The sequence below is a fragment of the Priapulus caudatus genome, unplaced genomic scaffold (genome assembly GCF_000485595.1).
Source record: "Priapulus caudatus unplaced genomic scaffold, Priapulus_caudatus-5.0.1 Scaffold8, whole genome shotgun sequence".
Classification (NCBI taxonomy): Eukaryota; Metazoa; Priapulida; class Priapulimorpha; order Priapulimorphida; family Priapulidae; genus Priapulus; species Priapulus caudatus.
This window is the reverse complement of record NW_014577069.1, coordinates 1,071,712-1,091,501: the sequence shown is the minus strand read 5'-3', so window position 1 is coordinate 1,091,501 and position 19,790 is coordinate 1,071,712. Positions and strand designations below refer to the sequence as shown.

The 19,790-nt window shown below is 40.4% G+C and overlaps 1 protein-coding gene across 2 annotated transcripts in view; it reads right to left on the bottom strand.

Annotated features, from left to right (window-relative positions):
• LOC106806240 (parathyroid hormone/parathyroid hormone-related peptide receptor-like) overlaps positions 1-7,187 on the bottom strand; it is a 36,550-nt gene extending 29,363 nt beyond the window's left edge. For both annotated transcript variants that reach the window (XM_014808115.1, XM_014808123.1), the window contains exon 1: positions 7,178-7,187. The gene's annotated coding sequence lies outside the window, so the exon portion shown is untranslated. The remainder of the gene's footprint in view (positions 1-7,177) is intronic.
• Between the last annotated feature and the right edge of the window lie 12,603 nt (positions 7,188-19,790).

Here is a 19,790-nt window from a genome sequence, read left to right as displayed (position 1 = left end):
TTTTAATCGCGATTAAAAACCACTGTTCTGATTGGCTGGAATTCAATCGCGCTTAAAATACATTTTAAGTCGCGCGGTTAAGATTTGTGCCCAACTGTTGACGGACGGACGGACGCACTGACGGACAGACGGACCGACCGACAATCATGCGATTCTACAAGCTGCATCTGACTTCGTCAGCTAAGCTAAAAATCTTGATAAAATCTATTCAAAGTCCCTTTATTCTCGATCCTGATCAATTCAGCACTCATTTTCTGTTAAACATGCACGTGTTTTCAGGTAAATGCGTTTTAATTCATGCAAAACGACTTTAGATTTTTAGATTAAACGTTGAAATTTTCGAATTTTCGAATCAATCAATCACCACCTTATCAAAACCTCAAAGTCACCGATATAAACTAACATCTATATTTACTCATCGCATATCTTTTAGAAACTACATTTCACGGAAACAGCGTTTATTATAATCGTTAACTTAATTATGACGTTGTTATAATCAATCGATGAGAATAACCCAACAAGATCAACTAGAACTATATAATATAGCGACATTGCATAATATAATATAATATTGCATCAGTCTAGATCTCACATTATTCATAAAACAAATAAAACAAAAACTCACGAACGAAAAACGGATTCATGGATGTAAGCGCTGACCACAATTCATTTTCGCAAATGTTCGACATGTGCAAATGTAGACAGCTCTTATATCCTTGGGCCGAAAATCAGCCGCGAAATCTCATGAAAGATAGCGACACCAGCCACCACCACCACGTCCTGAATCAGTGACTGAGCTGGAACCAACTTATTAGCTGGTTGTTATATTAGCTCTCGAGATAGAAATGATACATGCTAACTGAGAATGGGAACACGTACGATACCACCAATGGTTTTATACCATGTTAGGCGCAAGGACGCTGAGTGAATAAGACAACAATTAAACGCATTATATTCTTCGTTTAACGTTCATAATTATAAAAAAGGAATAACACCGTTGATGCATAACAGGAATAAAAAATAAATAAATATCATTAGGAATTACGAAAGGACCCTATAATGATAGAGAGAGAGCAGCGAGAGAGAGAGAGAGAGAGAGAGAGAGAGAGAGAGAGAGAGAGAGAGAGAGAGAGAGAGAGCCAGAGTAGCGTGAACAGCCTTCCGCTATTTGCGGCGAGCCCGCGAAAACATTCCGAAAACGTCTTACGCGAGGCTAAAGAAATCAAAGCCAAGTACTTGTCTCCTCAGCCCGCCAGCCAATCCTCAACAAAGCAGAGACTGAAGACCAATATAGAAGCAGAGAAGATTTGAAGGGTATATTGAAGAACATTGAACATTGAAGAACCGAGGTATTGAAGAACAAGCCTTTGCATGGAAGATTCTACAAGAGCCTCGACAGGCCATTTGTCGACAAGACTGCAAGCGTTGCCTGGCTCAGTAGTTCCGGGCTCAAAGGGAAGACGGAAAGCCTGATCATTACAGCTCAAGACCAAGCACTCAACACCAGATACCATCAACGCAACATCCTCAAGCAACAGGTCAACAGCAAGTGCAGAATGTGCAATAAGGCAGAGGAGACCATCAGCCACATCATCGCCGGATGCACAGTGCTGGCCCCAACCGAGTACATAAATCGCCACAACAAGGTAGCCAGCTATCTGCACTGGTTAATCTTCAGTGAACTTGTTGAGCAAGTACCTGACAAGTGGTATGAACATACTCCGAGACCAGTTACCAACATCGGAGATACTACCATAATGTGGGATATGGCAGTGCAGACAAATCGCACGATACTTGCAAACCGCCCTGATATAGTGCTCCACAACAGGAAAGAACAAGAGCCGCAGAGCGTCTGGGCTCATCTGAGGTCTGTTGCTACGGTTATAAACGTAACATTTAAATCGTGCGTAGTGACGCCTTTGTTAGGCGCAGATATGCAGATACGCAGTTGCGTACACATCAGTTCAGCAACCTTCTGCATTCTGCATACCTCCCAAATCCATGCATTGGTTGATACAAATCGCGTGCCTGAAACTCCTGTTTTATGGTGCATTGTGAGCCTAACCCTAACCCTATTAAAAAAAATGTTGTTATTAAATTGTTGTAAATAAATCATGTACATTTTTGCGTTAATTGGAAAAAAATAGTTAAATGGATAAAGATATAAAAATACAGAAAACAGGTAAATAATAAAAAATCTGAGTGGATTCGATCCAACGACCTACCCGTTCGGCTATACAGGCTTATTGGCTTTCTAGATTATGGATGTGCCATGAATATGAGAACACTGTGACATCATTCAGGCAGTTCAGGAATCCATGTTTAACCCTCCTCTTGAGGGTCAACGGGTTATCAGACACTTACTCTTCGCACGTCAGTGGAAAGCACATTTCATGGTCCTTTCAATAAAGTGATAAAAACGGTAGGTCAGCGCTGAAACAAAAAAGTTTTGCACTCGGTCCGTTAGACCATGTCCTCAGAAAATGTCTGATATCTGACCTTTCCCCCACTGCCCTTTGACCTGTGACCTCTATTTTCGCGCTGGTGATGGGTTTCCTCCCCATCACACTATAAATCGAATATTAAGAGCGTAGGTCGAGCCGTGCGAAGAGTAAGTGTCTGATAACCTTTTGACCCTCAAAAAGAGGGTTAAACATGGATTTGTTGACTGTTAACAAAGGACTGAACTGCTTTTGCTATTAGAGCAATTTGAATACATTTTATGCACATGCATCTTATTTCAGGCAGCTTGCCAGTTTAATTTGCCGGTCAAGTGCTGGTCAATATTTGAATAAGGAAAACAATCACTTGGCCCAAAATAGTGAGAACAGAACTGCTTGTCGCGCGTTATATGTAGTAATGCTGTTATATGTCAGCGAGATTCTCACGCGGCGTTAGGCACGTGATCATATAGTAAGGCACAGGTTCGTTTTACGGTCAGATACGTGTGTAAAACACGTCATGCAATGAGGTGTAAAATACAAACAGAGTATACTATAGCTCAAGGGGTCGTTGTCGTAACAGGTACTACAGATATGTACCCGAGGTACATATATGTATACACAAAGTGTACCAGACTTGTACTACAGAAGTGTACCCTAACCCTAACACTAACCCTAACCCTAACTCTAACCCTAACCCTAACGCGCTACTCTAACGCACTGAACCTAACCCTAAAACATACCTCATATAAAAATATGAACCATAAACTAAAAGCAACGCTAAAACTAGGCGTCGGGTAGACTATTCTGTAGTACCCTGTTACGGCAATGACCCCTTACGTGGCTATATACAGACCGATAGATTTACAACAGTACATTCCGCTCATCAGCATTAAGTACACCGCATTAATTTGGTAATCTATAGCCAAAAGCATTCGTCGAACAGTGAACATAACATAAGTTTCGTCAACGCGAGGTAGCAAACTAAAGAAGGGTTACAATGCAGTGCATATCTTACGACTGTGGGTGTAAGTGCTAGCAGCGCAAGCCTGAAATCTGGATCGATTGTTGTGCAGCAACTGGCATAGTCAACCAGCAAAAGATCATCAGGCTGGCTCATGGCGTGGCTCGAGAAGCTGGTGTGTGTGTGTGTGTGTGTGTGTGTGTGTGTTGTGTGTGTGTGTGTGTGTGGTGTAATTATGTATGTGTGTGATGTGTGGTGTCGCGCGTGTGGCGGTGTGCGTGTGTGTGTGCGTGTGTGTGTGTGTGTGTGTGTGTGTGTGTGCGCGCGGCAGGCAGCGTTCGTGGCGTGTGCGATGTGCGTGGTGTTGTGTGTGTGTGTGTGTGTGTGTGTGTGTGTGTGTGTGTGTGTGTGTGTGTCGTGTGTGTGTTTGGCGTGTGGCGTGTGCGTGTGTTTGTGTGTGTGGTAGTCGCGGTGTGTGTGCGTGGCGTGTCGCGTGTTGTTTGTGTGGTGTGTGTGTGTCGTGTGTGTGTGTGGGTGTCGTGTGGTGCCTGTGTGTGTGCTGGTGTGGCGTGCGTCGTGCGCATCGCGCGTGCGCGTGTGTTAGTATGGAAGCCCATTATTACCGGCAAAACCTACCTATTTTAATCGCGTTTAGAAATGTATTATATAAGCGCGATTGAATTCGCAGGCCATCAGAACAGTGGTTTTTAATCAGCGATTCAAATAACAGATTTTAAGCGGATTAAAATTTCAGCTATTCAGAACATATACAACCAGTCGGCATTTAATCGGCGATAAAATAGATTTTAAGCGCGATAATTAGGTCTGAGGTTTTGGGCACCGTCATATGGGCACTCATAACCGCTAATAGGCGGCGTCATGAAGTCTAATTTCGGTTAAATATTTCGATAAGATTACGGAAGAATAAATTTACCCACACGTGTTGTCCGTTTATCAGTGGTGCGGCCGCGCGCGCCGCGCAGCGGTCGTCGTGTGTGTGTGTGTGTGGTGTGCTGTGCGTGCGTGCGTGCGTGGGCGTGCGTGCGTGCTGTGTGGTTGTGTGGTGTGTGTGTGTGTGTGTGTGTGTGTGTTGTGTGTGGCATGGTGTTGTGTTGAGAAGAGCAAGAGGAGTGTGCGTGATTTGTGTTGTGTGTGGTGAGCAGAAGAGATGAGAAGGAAGAGAAATTTGAAATAGAGTAGACATTTCCGTATTTCATACTAAAACATAAATCATACTAAACGGTATCAGAGCACACGATGACGACAACACGTTTGGGTAGATGTATATATAGGTAATTTATTCTTCCCAATAATATTTATGGGTCCACCACGAATCAATAATTTCGCTACGATCAGTGTGACCGGGGCTTTAATGCGTTAATCGGAAACCTACTCTTCAAGCCGATACACTTCATTGACGCCCGCTAAAGCGGCTATGATGGTGCCCTAATGAGGTTGCAAAACTCTACGTATTTTAATGCGGCGATTAAAAAACCGCACTGTTCTAAATGCCCTGAATTTAATCGCGCCTTAAAAATCTATTTTAATCGGCGATTAAAAACGCACTGTTCTGATTGCTGAATATTCAATCGCCGCATAAATATACATTTTAAGTCGGCGGGTTAAGATTGTGCCAACTGTTGAGCGGACGGACGACGCCCTGACGGACAGACGGACCGAACGCGACCATCATGCGATTCTACACAGCTGCATGCTGACTTCGCAGCATAACTAAAAATCTTGATAAAAATCTATTCAAAGTCGCCTTTTATTCTCGATCCCTGATCAAATCTCAGCCACTCGATTCTCTGTTAAAATGCTACGTGTTTCAGGTAAATGCGTTTTAATTCAATGCAAAACGACTTTAAGATTTTTAGATAAAACGTTGAACATTTCGAAATTTCGGAATCAATCCAATAATCACCACCTATCCAAACGCTCAAAGTCAACCGATATATAAACTAACGATCTATAATTTACTCATCGGCATATCTGTTTAGAAACTTAGACATTTCACGGAAAGCAGCGTTTTATTATGAACTCGTTAACTTAAATTATGACGTTGGTTATAATCAATGCGATGAGAATAACCCAACAAGATCGAAGCTAGAACTATATACTACTAGGCGACATTGCTATAAATATAATATTAATATGCATAGTCTAGATCTCACATTATTGCAATAAAAGCAAATAAAAACAAAAACTGCTACGAACGAGAAAAACGGATTCATGGAATGTAAGCGGCTGACCACAGATTCATTTTCGCAATGTTCGACATGTGCAAATGGTAGACAGCTGGGCTATATCCTTGGCCGAAAAATCCGCACGCGAAATCTCATGAAGATAGCGACACGCAGCCACCACCCACACGTCTGAATCAGTGACTGAGCTGGAACGCGAAACTTATTTAGCTGGTTGTTATATTAGCTCTCGAGGAATTAGAAAAAAAAAATGGAAATACTATGCTAAACTGAGAATGGGAACCAACGTACGATACACACAATGGGTTTTATACCATGTAGGCCGCAAGGATCGCTGAGTGAATAAGGACAGACAATTAAAACGCATTATATTCTTACGTTTAACGTTCAATTAATTATAAAAAGGGAAATAGACACCGGCTGATGTCAATAACAGAATGAAAAGAAAATAATTATGCATTAAGACATTACGAAAGACCTTATAATGATAGAAGGAGAGCAGCGCACGGAAGGGAGAGAGAGAGGCAGAGGAGAGAGAGAGAGAGAGAGGAAGAGAGAGAGAGAGGAAAGAGAGAGTGTGGAGAGGCGAGAGAGAAAGGAAAGAGAGAGAGAGGAGAGAGAGAGAGAGAGAGAGAGTGTAGAGCGAGAGAGAGAGAGAGAGAGAGAGAGAGAGAGAGAGAGAGAGAGAGAGAGAGAGGGGAGAGGGGGGGAGAGAGACAGCGTGTGAGTGAGCGAGAAAGATATTGTGCGACTATTCAGCTGTGGTTCAAACCACAATCAAAAATGTTTTGAACGTTTGAAATTGTAATTGCCTGTTAATTAACAATATCAATTAACACCTAAGCAATAATAATTAACACCCTTAGAAACAGCTCGAGTCTTTCGCGCATTATCCATTTCCAATTGCATTTTGCATTGTGCCTTTACCGCATTACACATATAGCTTATCAATCTAATCCTAACCGTATATAAGCACAGGCAAAAGTAATGAATTCCAAGCAACTAATTTACTGTACACGTGATTGCCCATCGTGGCAGTTTTGTGATCATCGTGCAATCGTTGCCAAGGGTTAGAGCGTTAGATATATACATCCGCCCTCGTGTAGCTTATAAGTAGGGCATGGGTCTATTAGTATAGCCCTATAGCTTGTTGCCACAGGGTCAGTGTTGTTGTCACATATGTCTGTGGCAACAAGGGCTATAGTCCTAGAGCTATGCATTACTATGACCTTGCATGGCGGTCCTGCAAGACGCCTTGGTTGCATTACTAACCGCTCAAGTCTAATATCACCTACCCGTTACTCCAGCTGGGGTCCAGTGTGAAGCAACTTCGACATGCGTACGTCTGTTTAGCGGACGTAGCAGTTATAATACGCAGACACGCGCCCCGCGCGCGCACATACACAATGCACACACGTCAAAAGCTCCTCCAATAATTATATATTATTGCTGGGCACACTCAATGTCCGTCCTTTATTCGCTGTAGATACATAGACGAGCGCAGGAGTTGTTATCGTTCTAGCTGGCGCGCCAGCGGACGTTTGTAGGTGTGTAAGAGATATACGTACCTATATACTGCAGCGTCGAGAGGATATCGTAGCTAAGCCGACCACTATTTATGTTCATGACGTAGTTCCGATCGCGCTCGCATTCATCACCGCCACAGTCACAAGCGCAGTAATTCTTAGAGTGGCAAGGCGATTAATCTTTACCTAGAAGTCGTGGACCGGGTCACGCACGTAGCTACGCAGCGCCTGCATATGCGCGTCGCGGCGATCCGTAGGATATATGCGGTACTAGTACGTCGTAAAGGCTACTTCGTAGTTATTGTAATGTGTGGTGACGATGCGTCATCTGCGAGCCGGCATACGCCCTCTGCTGAGAATGCAAATATTGCGCATTTTAGTAGAATTGCTGCTGTAACGGCTGCAGCGTTGTTGGTGGTGCTGAGAAGGCGCGACCATACCGCTACAAGCGTAGTATATGCGTGGCTAGAGTTCACAACAACCGTCCCGAATAGTGTACGTGCGAGAAAATTGCTCTCAAAAGTAGCTAGCGGATGCGGCGGGGAATGAAAATGAAAAAAACATCAAATTCCTTCCCTCCTTACTAGGCTCGTAGGGTCTATGTCCCCCTGACCTCTGTTTGACCTGGCTCGTCTAGCTATTTCTGACTAACCCTAACCCTAACCCTATATATATATTATATATATATATATATATTAGTCAGAAATAGCTAAACGAGCCAGGTCAAACAGAGGTCAGGGGGACATAGACCTTATCTGCCTTACTACCCTTCTCTCCTTCTCCCATCGCTCCCACCCGCTCCCCCTTCTCCCTCTCCCTTTCTTTCGGTCTGTCTCTCTATATCTGTAACTCTCGTTCTCTCATCGGATCTTGCTCTCCACCCTTCTCTCCCTGTCTTCGTTTGTCTCCCCCTTCCTCCCACTCTCTGACCCTCCTCTTTCCTCGTGGAAATAGGCCCTACTACAGTTATTGCTAAGCCACACGATGTGTAATGGTGCATCAGTAGCTTCATAGAAGCGAGAACATTTCATTCCAGTTAATCGGACGGTGGTACTCTGCGCGCAATCTGGGGATTTTTATGGATAGATTGTCGCATCAAAAACAACAACAACAACAACAAAGGACGAACGATGACGATGACACCGACGAAAGCAACACCAACACCGGCAGCAGCAACAGTAACATCCATTTCCATCCATTCCATTCCATTCACTTCCTTCTGTGTAATTGCATGGTCAAACCTGCTCCGTTGCTCATGGCCTATTGAAATGCACATCACTCTCGAGTTAAGGGAGAGATATATATATATAGCAAATAGGTAAAATGGTTGTGCAGATTTAAGATATCATTTCACGCTGGCAAATGAAACTTTAACAATGACACAACACCTCATATAATCAAGAGCGTATTAAGAAGCTTTATTTTCTTAAGACCTTCTTTATACGCTCTTGATATAATATTATATGCCCCTCCCAGCGGACAGTTTTTATCTTTATAAATACCAGTTTAAATTCTGACGGAAATGAGCCAATCTATACAGACTCGGTTATTGTAAGCATCGAAAAGGTCAAACATACTGCAGGCTGTAAATATTCTCATATCGTATCTATAGCAAGCAAGGTCGTAGGCTGAACAAATTTTTTTAGTGGGGGCAAAATTTCATGACTCAACTGTGTAAGGATGAGCGACGGACGCAGCGCTTGATCGACATCCATACCATGGTAGGGGTGGGTCTGAGACAAGGCTTCACTGATTAGTGACCAAAGAAAAATCACGTTAGGGTTATTTACGATTATTAGCTAAGCTTACTTTTTAATTTTGCTCCAAAATCTAGGGGTAGGCAGCTACCCCCTTGCCCCCACAGGCTACGGCCCTGGCACGGACACTGCATTTTATAATGGTTATAATTATAGTTTTTGTTTGTTTTATGTAATTAATGAGTGAGGAGTACGCGTTTGTGTGTGATTGTCAACGAACTCTTTACAAATGAAAGATTGCGGATATACGGCAATTACATTGACAGTGGCGCGTGGACTCACATACTAAGAAAATGTGGACGACGAGGCGTTTCCTGCTACCACAATGAGGATTTAGCTGCAGAACTTTATTTTCCAAGCTCAACATGCATGAGAGCATAATTTTAGTAACAACTTATAGTCAAGCACATAAAAATGGGCACATTGTGCACTTTTGGTTAGAATTGTGAAACTTTGCACATGCATAATACAATATTAGGTCCTGAAGATTTTCTGATATAGTGCCAATTGAACAGCGCCCCCTGGCGGGTTAACGGGTATTTCGTTACACCACTCTTTGGGTTTTGGCTATAATTTCAATAATACGCATTCAATTTATTCAAGAAAATGGATGAGTATTATCGAAATTATAGCCAAAACCCCAATCGCGATACCCGCTAACCCACCAGGGGGCGCTGAGCGCCACCAGGGGGCACTGTACGCCACCAGGCGGCGCTGTTCTATTGGCACTATATCGGAAACTCATCAGGACCTCATGTAGTACGCGTGTGCAAAGTTCCACATTTCTAACCAAAAGTGCACAATCCATATGTGCTTATCTGCCCTACTAATTGAAGAAATTGGCTGACTATCGGCAACAATGTGTTGAAATCACAAGCAACTGCAATGTCTTTGTAGATACCACACGACAGACTAATGGTGAGACGGACGGATGGCAACTTGGGAAGGAGTGATAACAATAGCAATGTTGCCCCATGTGCGTCATGCACGTCGATGGCATTAGAGTGGTGAATGGATTTGCGGGCAAAGATTCGTGCAATTATCTGACCATATAACCGGGAAGTTGCTTGAACCGTACATCGTACATGTTCTTGATGTTATCGCATAATATGACTAGACTGTATCATATTAATGACCGTTCGGGATCGAGTACACATACTTAAAATTCAGTCTATAAATGAAGAAAAAGCGCAAGGTCAAAACGATTAGGATGGAATTCGCCTCCGGCGAAGAAGTGGCCTTCCCGGTGGGGACTTTGGCCCCTGTATCGGCCAATCTCTGGCTCCACCTCTGCCGTGAAAGATGTCTAGAACCGTTCAGCAGTGTTACGATAGATCGCCGGATAGCAGCTTTGAGTCATAAGTTATTAATCAATGTACCCGCGCACCACGGATGACGCACTGGTTTCCGTATGCTTCCTGTCTTCACAATACTTCCTGCCAATTTAGCAGAAGTTAGTAAGTGACGATCCCTCTCTATTTTAAAATACTGGTTGGATCATGCGGGGAACATAATATTATTATTAAGCACAAGGGTATGACTAGACGGAAATTGATTGGTTTGGGAACTCATGCATAAGTCCGAGTTTTCTCTGACCAATGCATATACACCGACAAATTTGGGTAGATTTGGAGTGGGCTGCCTCAAACAACAACGCAGTGAGTCTATTATCGGTTAGACTCAACACAAAAGCCCGCTTGTTCAAACTTTGCAAACTTTGCTTGTAAATATAGACTATAGCTAATAGGTATACAAATTGTGCATGATAGCAATAAGTGAACACTGTAAGGAAGAGATGGATTGGGAGGACTGAGAGGTTCAGTAAAGAGTGATATAGAGAGAGAGATAGAGAAAGAGAGAAGAGAGAGAGAGAGAGAGAGAGAGAGAGAGAGAGAGTAAAGATAGAGAGAGAGAGATTAAATAGAGAGAGAAAGAAAGAAAGAGAGAGAGAGAAGAGAAGAGAAGGGAGCGAGAAAGAGAGAGAGATTAAATAGAGAGAGAGAGAGAGAGAGAGAGAGAGAGAGAGAGAAGAAAAGAGAGAGAGAGAGAGTGAGTGAGAGAGAGAAAAGAGAAGGAGGAGAAGAGAGAGAGCTAGCGAGCGAGAGAGGGAAAATAAAGGGAAGAGTGATAGTTAGATAGAGGGCTGGAACATATAGAGAAACATAGGAGAGAGCTCTGGTGAGACCACCATAGTGCGGGCAGTAGTACATAACTCGGATAGACCCAACCATATCCGTCATGGAGTTGTATTATAGGCGTAACTGTCGGCGACAGCTATTTGGAAAAACCGGTCTCAAAAACCTGCAACTATATGAATATTTAAGTGAAACATACACGCCACGCGTTACTAAACGTTGTTCTAATTTCAATCTTTTAAATTGATTGATATAATGGTAGCGTATGTTTCACACCCCTACTCCTACGTTGAACTATTTTCCAGAAACTACGTATGCTAAAAACAACATCTGTGAAACATACGCTAACTAATTATGACCCATTCAACTTTGCAAACGTTAAGAGAAAACGCCACATTAGGGTATTCGCGGGTAAGCTCCACAGTATTTGCTGTATATAATATGCTAAATAAATCGAAATTATTTACTAGCCAAGTCTAAGACTCGTATATATATTTATGTGTCAGTGTGCGGCAGCGTGCATGCGGTGTACATGTGTGTTGCAGAGGAGCATTTGCACGGCATTTACAGGAAATTGTCGGCAATAATAGGCGAAAGAGAGTAGAGAAACATGAAGGCTTTGGTAGTAAATAGATTTCGTATTTATTTAGCATTATTTTTTATTGAAACGCTCCAAGTGCCTGTGGTAAGCTCTATCCATGTATAGCAAGTCCTTCACTACGCAACAGGTAGTTTCGGATCAAAGAACTACCGTATTATGCGTGTGAACTTGTGAAGATAGGTTTGTGTTAGGATTAGGGGGTAGGTTTAACGTCATGCTGATATGCTCAGGCTTATGGTTACCGTTGATGCTATTATGATGGTCGTGGTTAGAGCTAGAGCTGGGGATTAGGAATAGATTAGGTTAGTGTAGTCTAGTTGTAGAAGGTTAGTAAGCAGTCAGTGTTGTGGGTATGGCTAGCCGTATGACAATACACATACAGGTATTTCCGTTTGACCGTTTCTTAGAGCTATTATGTTATGGTTGGAATTACTATTAGGGAATGGGTGGGGAGATTGTTTTGGCAGGTACGTGGTAGATATGTCGTAGGGTTAGGGATATGTATTCCAAATGTTACACGTTCACGTATAATTTGGTTACGGTTATGCATAAAGACATGTTTTGGGGGCTCAGTTTGGAGTAAGTTTAGACTATTGTTTTTGGTTAAGCATGGAGCTAACGGCTGGGGTTAGAGTAAGCAAGGATATAAAATTATATAGAGTTATGATGGTATTAATTGATAGCTCTACCGGGTGAAATACGAATTTTGTCGTACATTCCTTCCCTTACGATAACAATCTTTGATATATGTTGAATATATTGACTATAAACAATATTTCAAAATAATAATCCAATATTAGTTTATGCCGGGAGCCAATCATTTTGACAATCAACAACTGCCCTCGCCTCGGCTCCAATCCCGCGTATACGCATCATACGTCAAATTTAGTGTGGAGTGTTGAGTTAATACACGTTGTTGTGCTTTTTTAGCAGTTGTACGGTTTTGGTGAAACTCGGGTAGACTATATATCTAAAATGCATCTGAAAGTATACACGCGCGTAGCAGATTGGTACAGTTAATACTGAGTATAAGATCAAATCATCTTGCTCATGCGCGTACCATCGTCACGTTACGTTTAGTTCAATTATCAAAAGTTTATGCTGTTGTACATTTTAGGAGTGGTACGGTTTGGTGAAATTCAGATAAACCATCTATTATCTGTAGGTATACACGTGTGTAACAGATTAGTATATATATCAGAGGTTAATAATGAATGTATGTATGTATGTATGTATGTATGTATGTATGTATGTATGTATGTATGTATGTATGTATGTATGTATGTATGTATGTATGTATGTATGTATGTATGTATGTATGTATGTATGTATGTATGTATGTATGTATGTATGTATGTATGTATGTATGTATGTATGTATGTATGTATGTATGTATGTATGTATGTATGTATGTATGTATGTATGTATGTAGTATGTATGTACTGCCGTGAAAGATTCTAGAACCGTTCAGCAGTGTAGGTGGGAGGGGGGGGGGGTGGTGGTACATAGATCGCCGGATAGCAGCTTATGATCTTAATTATAAACTGTACACCGCGCACTACGGATGACGCACCTGTTTCCGTATGCTTCCTGCACTTCAATACTTCTGCCAATTCCATAATTAGTAATGACGACCCTCCTATTTAAAATACTGTTGGATCAGCGGGAACATAATATTATTATCTAAGCACAAGGTATGAACAGACGGAAATTGATGATTTGGAACATCATGCATAGATCCTGTTTCTCTGACCAATGCATATACACCGACAACTTTGCGCGTAGATTGGAGGGCTGCCTCAACAACAACGCAGTGAGTCATATCGGTTAGACTCAACACAAAAGCCCGCTTGTTCACTTTGCAACCTTTGCTTGAAATATAGACTATACTAATAAGTATACAATTGTGGCATCGACATCAATAAGTGAACACTAGTAATGAAAAGATAAGAATGGGATGACTGAGAGTCAGTAAAAGAGTGAATAGAGATAGAGAAAAAAGAAATAGTAGAGAGAGAGAGATAGAGAAAGAGAGAGAGAGAGAGGAAGAGGAGAGAGAGAGAGAGAGATAAAGAAGAGAAGAGAGAAAATAGCGAGAGAAAGCAAAAAGAAGAGAGAGAGAAGAAAGAGAAGGAAGCGGAAAGAGAAAGATAAATAGAGAGAGAGAAGAGAGAGAGAGAGAGAGAGAGAGAAAAACATAGAGGAGAGAGAGTGAGTGAGAAAGAAAAAGAAAGGAGGAGAAAGAAGAGCTAGCGAACGAGAGAGGGAGAGACATCGAGAAAAGAGAAAGGGAGAGTGATAGTAGATAGACGGGCATGAAGAAATATAGAGAAACATAGGAAGAGCTCTGGTGAAAGCACCATAGTCGCGCAGTAGTCATACTCCGGATAGACCCAACCATATCCGTATGGAGTGATTATAAGCGTAACCTGTCGCACAGGCTATTGGAAAAACCGGTCTCAAAAACCTGCAAACTATACGAAATTTAAGTAGAACCATTACACGGCCACGCGTTACTAAACGTTGTTCAAATTTCAATTTTTAAATTGATTGATATAATGACGTATTTCACCCTAACCCTAGCGCTGAACTTTCCAGAAACTACGTACCTAAAACAACATCTTGAAACATACCTACAATTGGACCCTCAAACTTTCTGACAACGTTACAGAAACCCGACACATAGGGATATTCCGGTGTAAAGCTCCACAAGCATTGCTTTATCAAGCCAAATAAACTAACGAACTAATTCTACTACAGCACGACCCTAATAAATATTGTGTTTACAGTGTGCGCAGCGGGCGCGGTCATAGGTGTTGCAGAGCACAAGATTTACAGGAAACTTGTCGCAATAAAGAAAAAAAGAAGAGTAGAACATAGGACAATAAGATTCGATTTATTTAGCATTATTTTATTGAAACGCCCTAAGTGCCGTGTAAGAAAAATATAGCAATCCTTCAACGCCAACAGGTAACATCGGATCAAAGAATACCGGTAATAGCCGACTGGAACTCTGGAAGAATAGGATTTGTGTTAGGCTAGGGGTAGGTTTAACGTCATGCTGATATCCAGGCCTATGTACCGTAAATAATGAATGGCTTGCGATATAGAGCTACTGAGCTGGGGTCTAGAGAATACGATAAGAAGTAATGAGTCTAGTTTGTAGAAGGTTAGTACGGCACAGTGTTGTGGTATGGCAGCCGTATGACAATACACACACCACGACCGTTTCTTCTCAGAGCATTATGCATGGTTGGATTCTATATACACGGAATGGGTTGGGAAATTGTTTGGTCAGGTTAAACAGGGAAGTATTCGTAGGGTTTAAGGGAATGTATATACGCAAATGTTTACACGTCACGTATATTTAAATATAAACGAGACATATGCATAAAGAATGTTGGGCCTCAATTGAGAGTAAAGTTTGACCTTGTTTATGTTAAGCGGAGCTAACGGCTGGAGAAGAGACAATGAGAATAAATTAATAAGATAATGAGTAATTAATGAATAGCTCTAAGCCGGTGAAATACGAATTGTCGAGCATTCTTCCCTTACGATAACAACTTGATATATGTGAATAATGCTAAAACAATAATTCAAAATATAATCGAAGATAGTTAGCCGGAGCAATAATTTTGACATCACAACGCCTCGCCTCGGCTCCAATCCCGCGTATATCCCTCATACGTCAATTTAGTGTGGAGTGGAGTTAATACCCGTTGGTGCTTTTACAGTTGTACGTTTTGGTGAAACTCGCGGTAACTAATATATCTAAAATGCATCGAAAGTATCACGCGTAGCAGATTGACCGTAATAACTGAGTATAAGTCAAATACATCTTGCTCATAGCGCGTACCATCGTCCCACGTTACTTAAGTTAATTATCAAAAGTTATGCGTTGTAACATTTTAGGAGTGTACTGTTTGGTGAAATTCAGATAAACATCATTATCTGTAGGTACACGTGTGAACAGATTATAATAATATACAGAGTTAATAATGTATGTATAGTATATTAATGTATGCTAGTAACGTAGTATGTATGTATGTATGTTATGTATGAGTATGTAGTTGTAGTAGTATGTAGATTCGCTATGTATGTAGTCTGTTTAGATGTAATGTATGTAGTATTAGTATGTATGTAGTATAGTAGTATGTAGTGAGTAATGTATAGTATGTATGTAGTATTATGTATGTATTTATTATTATGTATGTATGATAGTATAGTAATTCGTAGTCGTATGTATTATAGTATTAATGTATGTATGTATGTATGATTTCTGTCTGAGTATGTATTACGTATGTAGTATGTCATGATATGTATGATATGTAATGTAGTATGTATGTAGTAGTTAGTAGTATGTATTTATTATCATTTGTATTATGTATTAGTCTGTATGATGCTATGTATGTATGGTATTTAGTATGAAGTATGTATGTAATTATGTATCGTATGTATGTCTGTAAGTATGTATGTATGTCATGAGTATTAATGTAGATGTATCTATGTATTAGTATGTATGTATGTATGTAGTTATGTATATCGTATGTATTATATATGTATCTTATATGTATGTATGTATGATTTATTAGTATGTAGTACTTCTATATGTATATGTATTATCTATCTTTTGTATGTATGTATGTATGTAATGTAATGTATGATTATGATAGTATATTATGTATGTCTGTAGTACGTATGTATGTATAGTATGTTTATATATGATGAATTAGTTGTATGTATGGTAAGTAGATTATGTATGTATTAGTATGTTGTATGTATGTATTGTATGTCTGTAGTCTGTATGTAGTATGATGCATGATGTATTATGTATATGAGTAGTAGTATGTATGATGTATTATTATGTTGTATGTATTATGTAATGTAGTATGTCATATGTTATTCATGATATGTATGATACAGTATGAGATTATGAATATGTCAAGTAGTATACAATATCTAATGTATAGTATTATTATGTATATGTGTATATTAGATGTATGTAACGTATGTATGTAGTATGTATGTATGATGATGTATGTTGTCAGCTATGTATTTATATGTCGTAGTCATGTATGCTATGTATGTATGTATTATTATGTTATGTATGTCTTAGTATGTATGATGTATGTAGTATGTGATGTATTATGTGGTATGTATGTATGTCATTGTATGTATGTATGTATGTAGTAGTATGTATAGATGTATGTAGATGATGTATTATGTATTATGTATGTAATGTATATATTATTATGTCAGTATGATGTATGTATGAGTATGTAGATTATTATGATTATGTAATGAGTATGTAAGTATCTATGTATTCATGTTATGTATGCTATGAGTAGTATGTAGTATTCTGTAGTAATGTATGTATGTATGTATGTATGTAGTATTAATGTATGTATGTATGATTATGTATTTGTATGTAGTAATGTAGTAGTAGTGTACTATGCGATGTCGATATATGTATATGTATGTTATGTATGATATGTATGTATGTACTGTATGTATGTATATGTACTGTAGTATGCTATGTAGTATGTAGTATAGTATTTAGTATGTATGTATATGTATGTATGTACGAGATATGTATATTATGTATTATTTCTGTATGTATTATGCATGTATTAGTTACGTATGATTATGTATGTAATTACATTTATGAGTATGATTATTATCATGTATTCGTATGTCGTATTATGTAGTAGTTGTATGTAATGTATCTATGTATTTATGGTATGTAGTATGTATTTATGTATTATGTATTTGTAGTATGTATGTGTATGATCATTATTTTATGGTTACGTAGTATGTACTATTATGGGTTTTAGTAATGATACGTATGATGTATGTTGTATGTAGTATGTAGCTATTATGTATGTCATGAGAGTATGATGATGTATGTATGTTGTATGTAGTATGTAGTAGTATGTATGTATTAGTAGTAGTATGTATGGAGGATTATTATTATATGTAATGTATTATGTATATGTTGTATATTATTAAGTAGTATTAGTATGTATTATGAGATGCATGTAATGTAGTAGAATACGTACGTACGTACGTACGTAGCACGCACGCACCGCCGAAGCACGACGCTCCGTGCACGCGCAGTTCACGCACGCACGCACGCACGCACGCACGCACAGCACGCACGCACGCACCGCACGCACGCACGCCACAGGCACGCAGCGCTACGCACGCACGGCCGGCTCGGCGCAGGCGCACAGCACGCATCATGCATGCATGCATACATTATTATGTAGTTATGTATGTACATGCACATGCATCATGTATGTATTATTTAGTAATGTAATCGCTACCCTAGGACGCTCACAGCCCAAGCGAGTCTGATGCATTTTCAGAAGGCGATTTCCTAAACGCCGGAGAGTGTTCCTAGACGAAAAAACACCAAAACCAAACCACCGAAAATCGTCAAAAAAATCCGTCAATCCTCAAACTTCATATAATCTCAGCGCTCACGTGACAGTGCTGCCCAGCACAGAAAAAATGCGATATTATTTCCCTCGAGCCCATCAGCTGCTGTATTGTGAATCCGAAACCAATACCTAAAACGAGCAAACAAGATCCATTGAGAGTTACGACTGCATGTTTATCAGAGGCTTTCAAAAGAGAAGCAACCCATTAGTCATGCTGTTATAATGAACTTGTTCTTCATTACACATAATATATTATTCAGGGGTTCTATAGTGGGGTTCTGCTTGATATAAATGTCATACTACCGTTTTACCATGATTATTACTATCATCTGATTAGTACATATTGATATGTGGCATTGTATCTCACATTATTCCCAATTTCTTCCTATATGTGTCCGACTTAAGTTAGTCGAAGTGAATAGTAGACGATTTTACCCGTGCGCAGCGGTCCCGCAGCCTAATAGTTTATATACTACTCGATAGCGATAGCGATCTCTTCAAGTAATAGATGACTGAGAAATCTGATGCATTTTGGATAGAAAACTAACGTTCACCTGAAGCCAAGATGCAAAGTGAAAATAATCACCTCTATGAAATGTAAGGCATCTACGCCATAATGCGACTTTGCCGATACTCTCGATTCGGTCGTTATTATACACGGATACGTATAATACCGGTTTGAATCTGATATATCTAGAAAGCGTATTATAAAGCTTTTTATACGCTCTGATACTATATAAAAACCTTAATTTGTTGCCGCGAGTCGCTGTACTGAACGTCAACATTGCGCACACCAGAGTGAAGTCCAGCTCTAAAGCAAAAGAGTTCATCGCTTGTACAGTAACAAATCCATGTTAACCGAAAGCTTGAAGGTCAAAAGTATCAGACACTAACTCTCGCACGTCAGCGGAAATACATTCATAAAGTGAAAAAATCGGTCAAGTCAGAGCTGAAACAAAAACGTTTGCCTCGGTCCGTTAGACCATGTCTAGAGAATGTCTGATATCTACCTTTCCCCCACTGTCTCTTTTACGCTCGTGACGCTCCAATTGCGCTGGTGATGGGTTTCGCTCCCATCACCTATAGACATGAATAGTAAAAGTTTCCGTATTCATCCCTATACCTAAAGTTAAGGGAGAAATATTCTCCCCCATTGACACATCTGACCTTGACCATGACCCCAATTCGACATCCCGAGTCCTTTCGCGATCCCCCCGACGTCCCGAATATCAGAAACCGTACGTCGTACATATAGATTTGTGCCATAACTGTTGACGGATCCACGACGGACAGCCGCCGGAACGCGAACATTATCGATTCTACAAAGCTGCATCTGACTCGTCACGAGCCTAATAAAGATACTGTTAATACAAAGGTAAATATACTCAGTCTCGCTAATCTTCATTATGACTTGGATACATTATATTCACGTGGTTTTAGTCATTAAGAAACAATGCCTGCGGTAGTGCTACAGTATCTCGTTCCTTAGGGTGATTTGCCATGATCTCGCGAAAATACATGACCCTCACAGTCGTAAGGACATTTTTTCATGGGCTTAGTTTATGTAGTGATTAATTTTTTATCGCTTCTGCGAGCTCGCGCCCAATCAAGGCCGCCAAAAGCTGTAGACACACACGTGCTGAGATACATGAAAGTCTGTTGTTTTTGCGTGTTTGCGCTGTCTCTCTCGCCGCTCGTCGTCATCGTCCACCCGCCCCT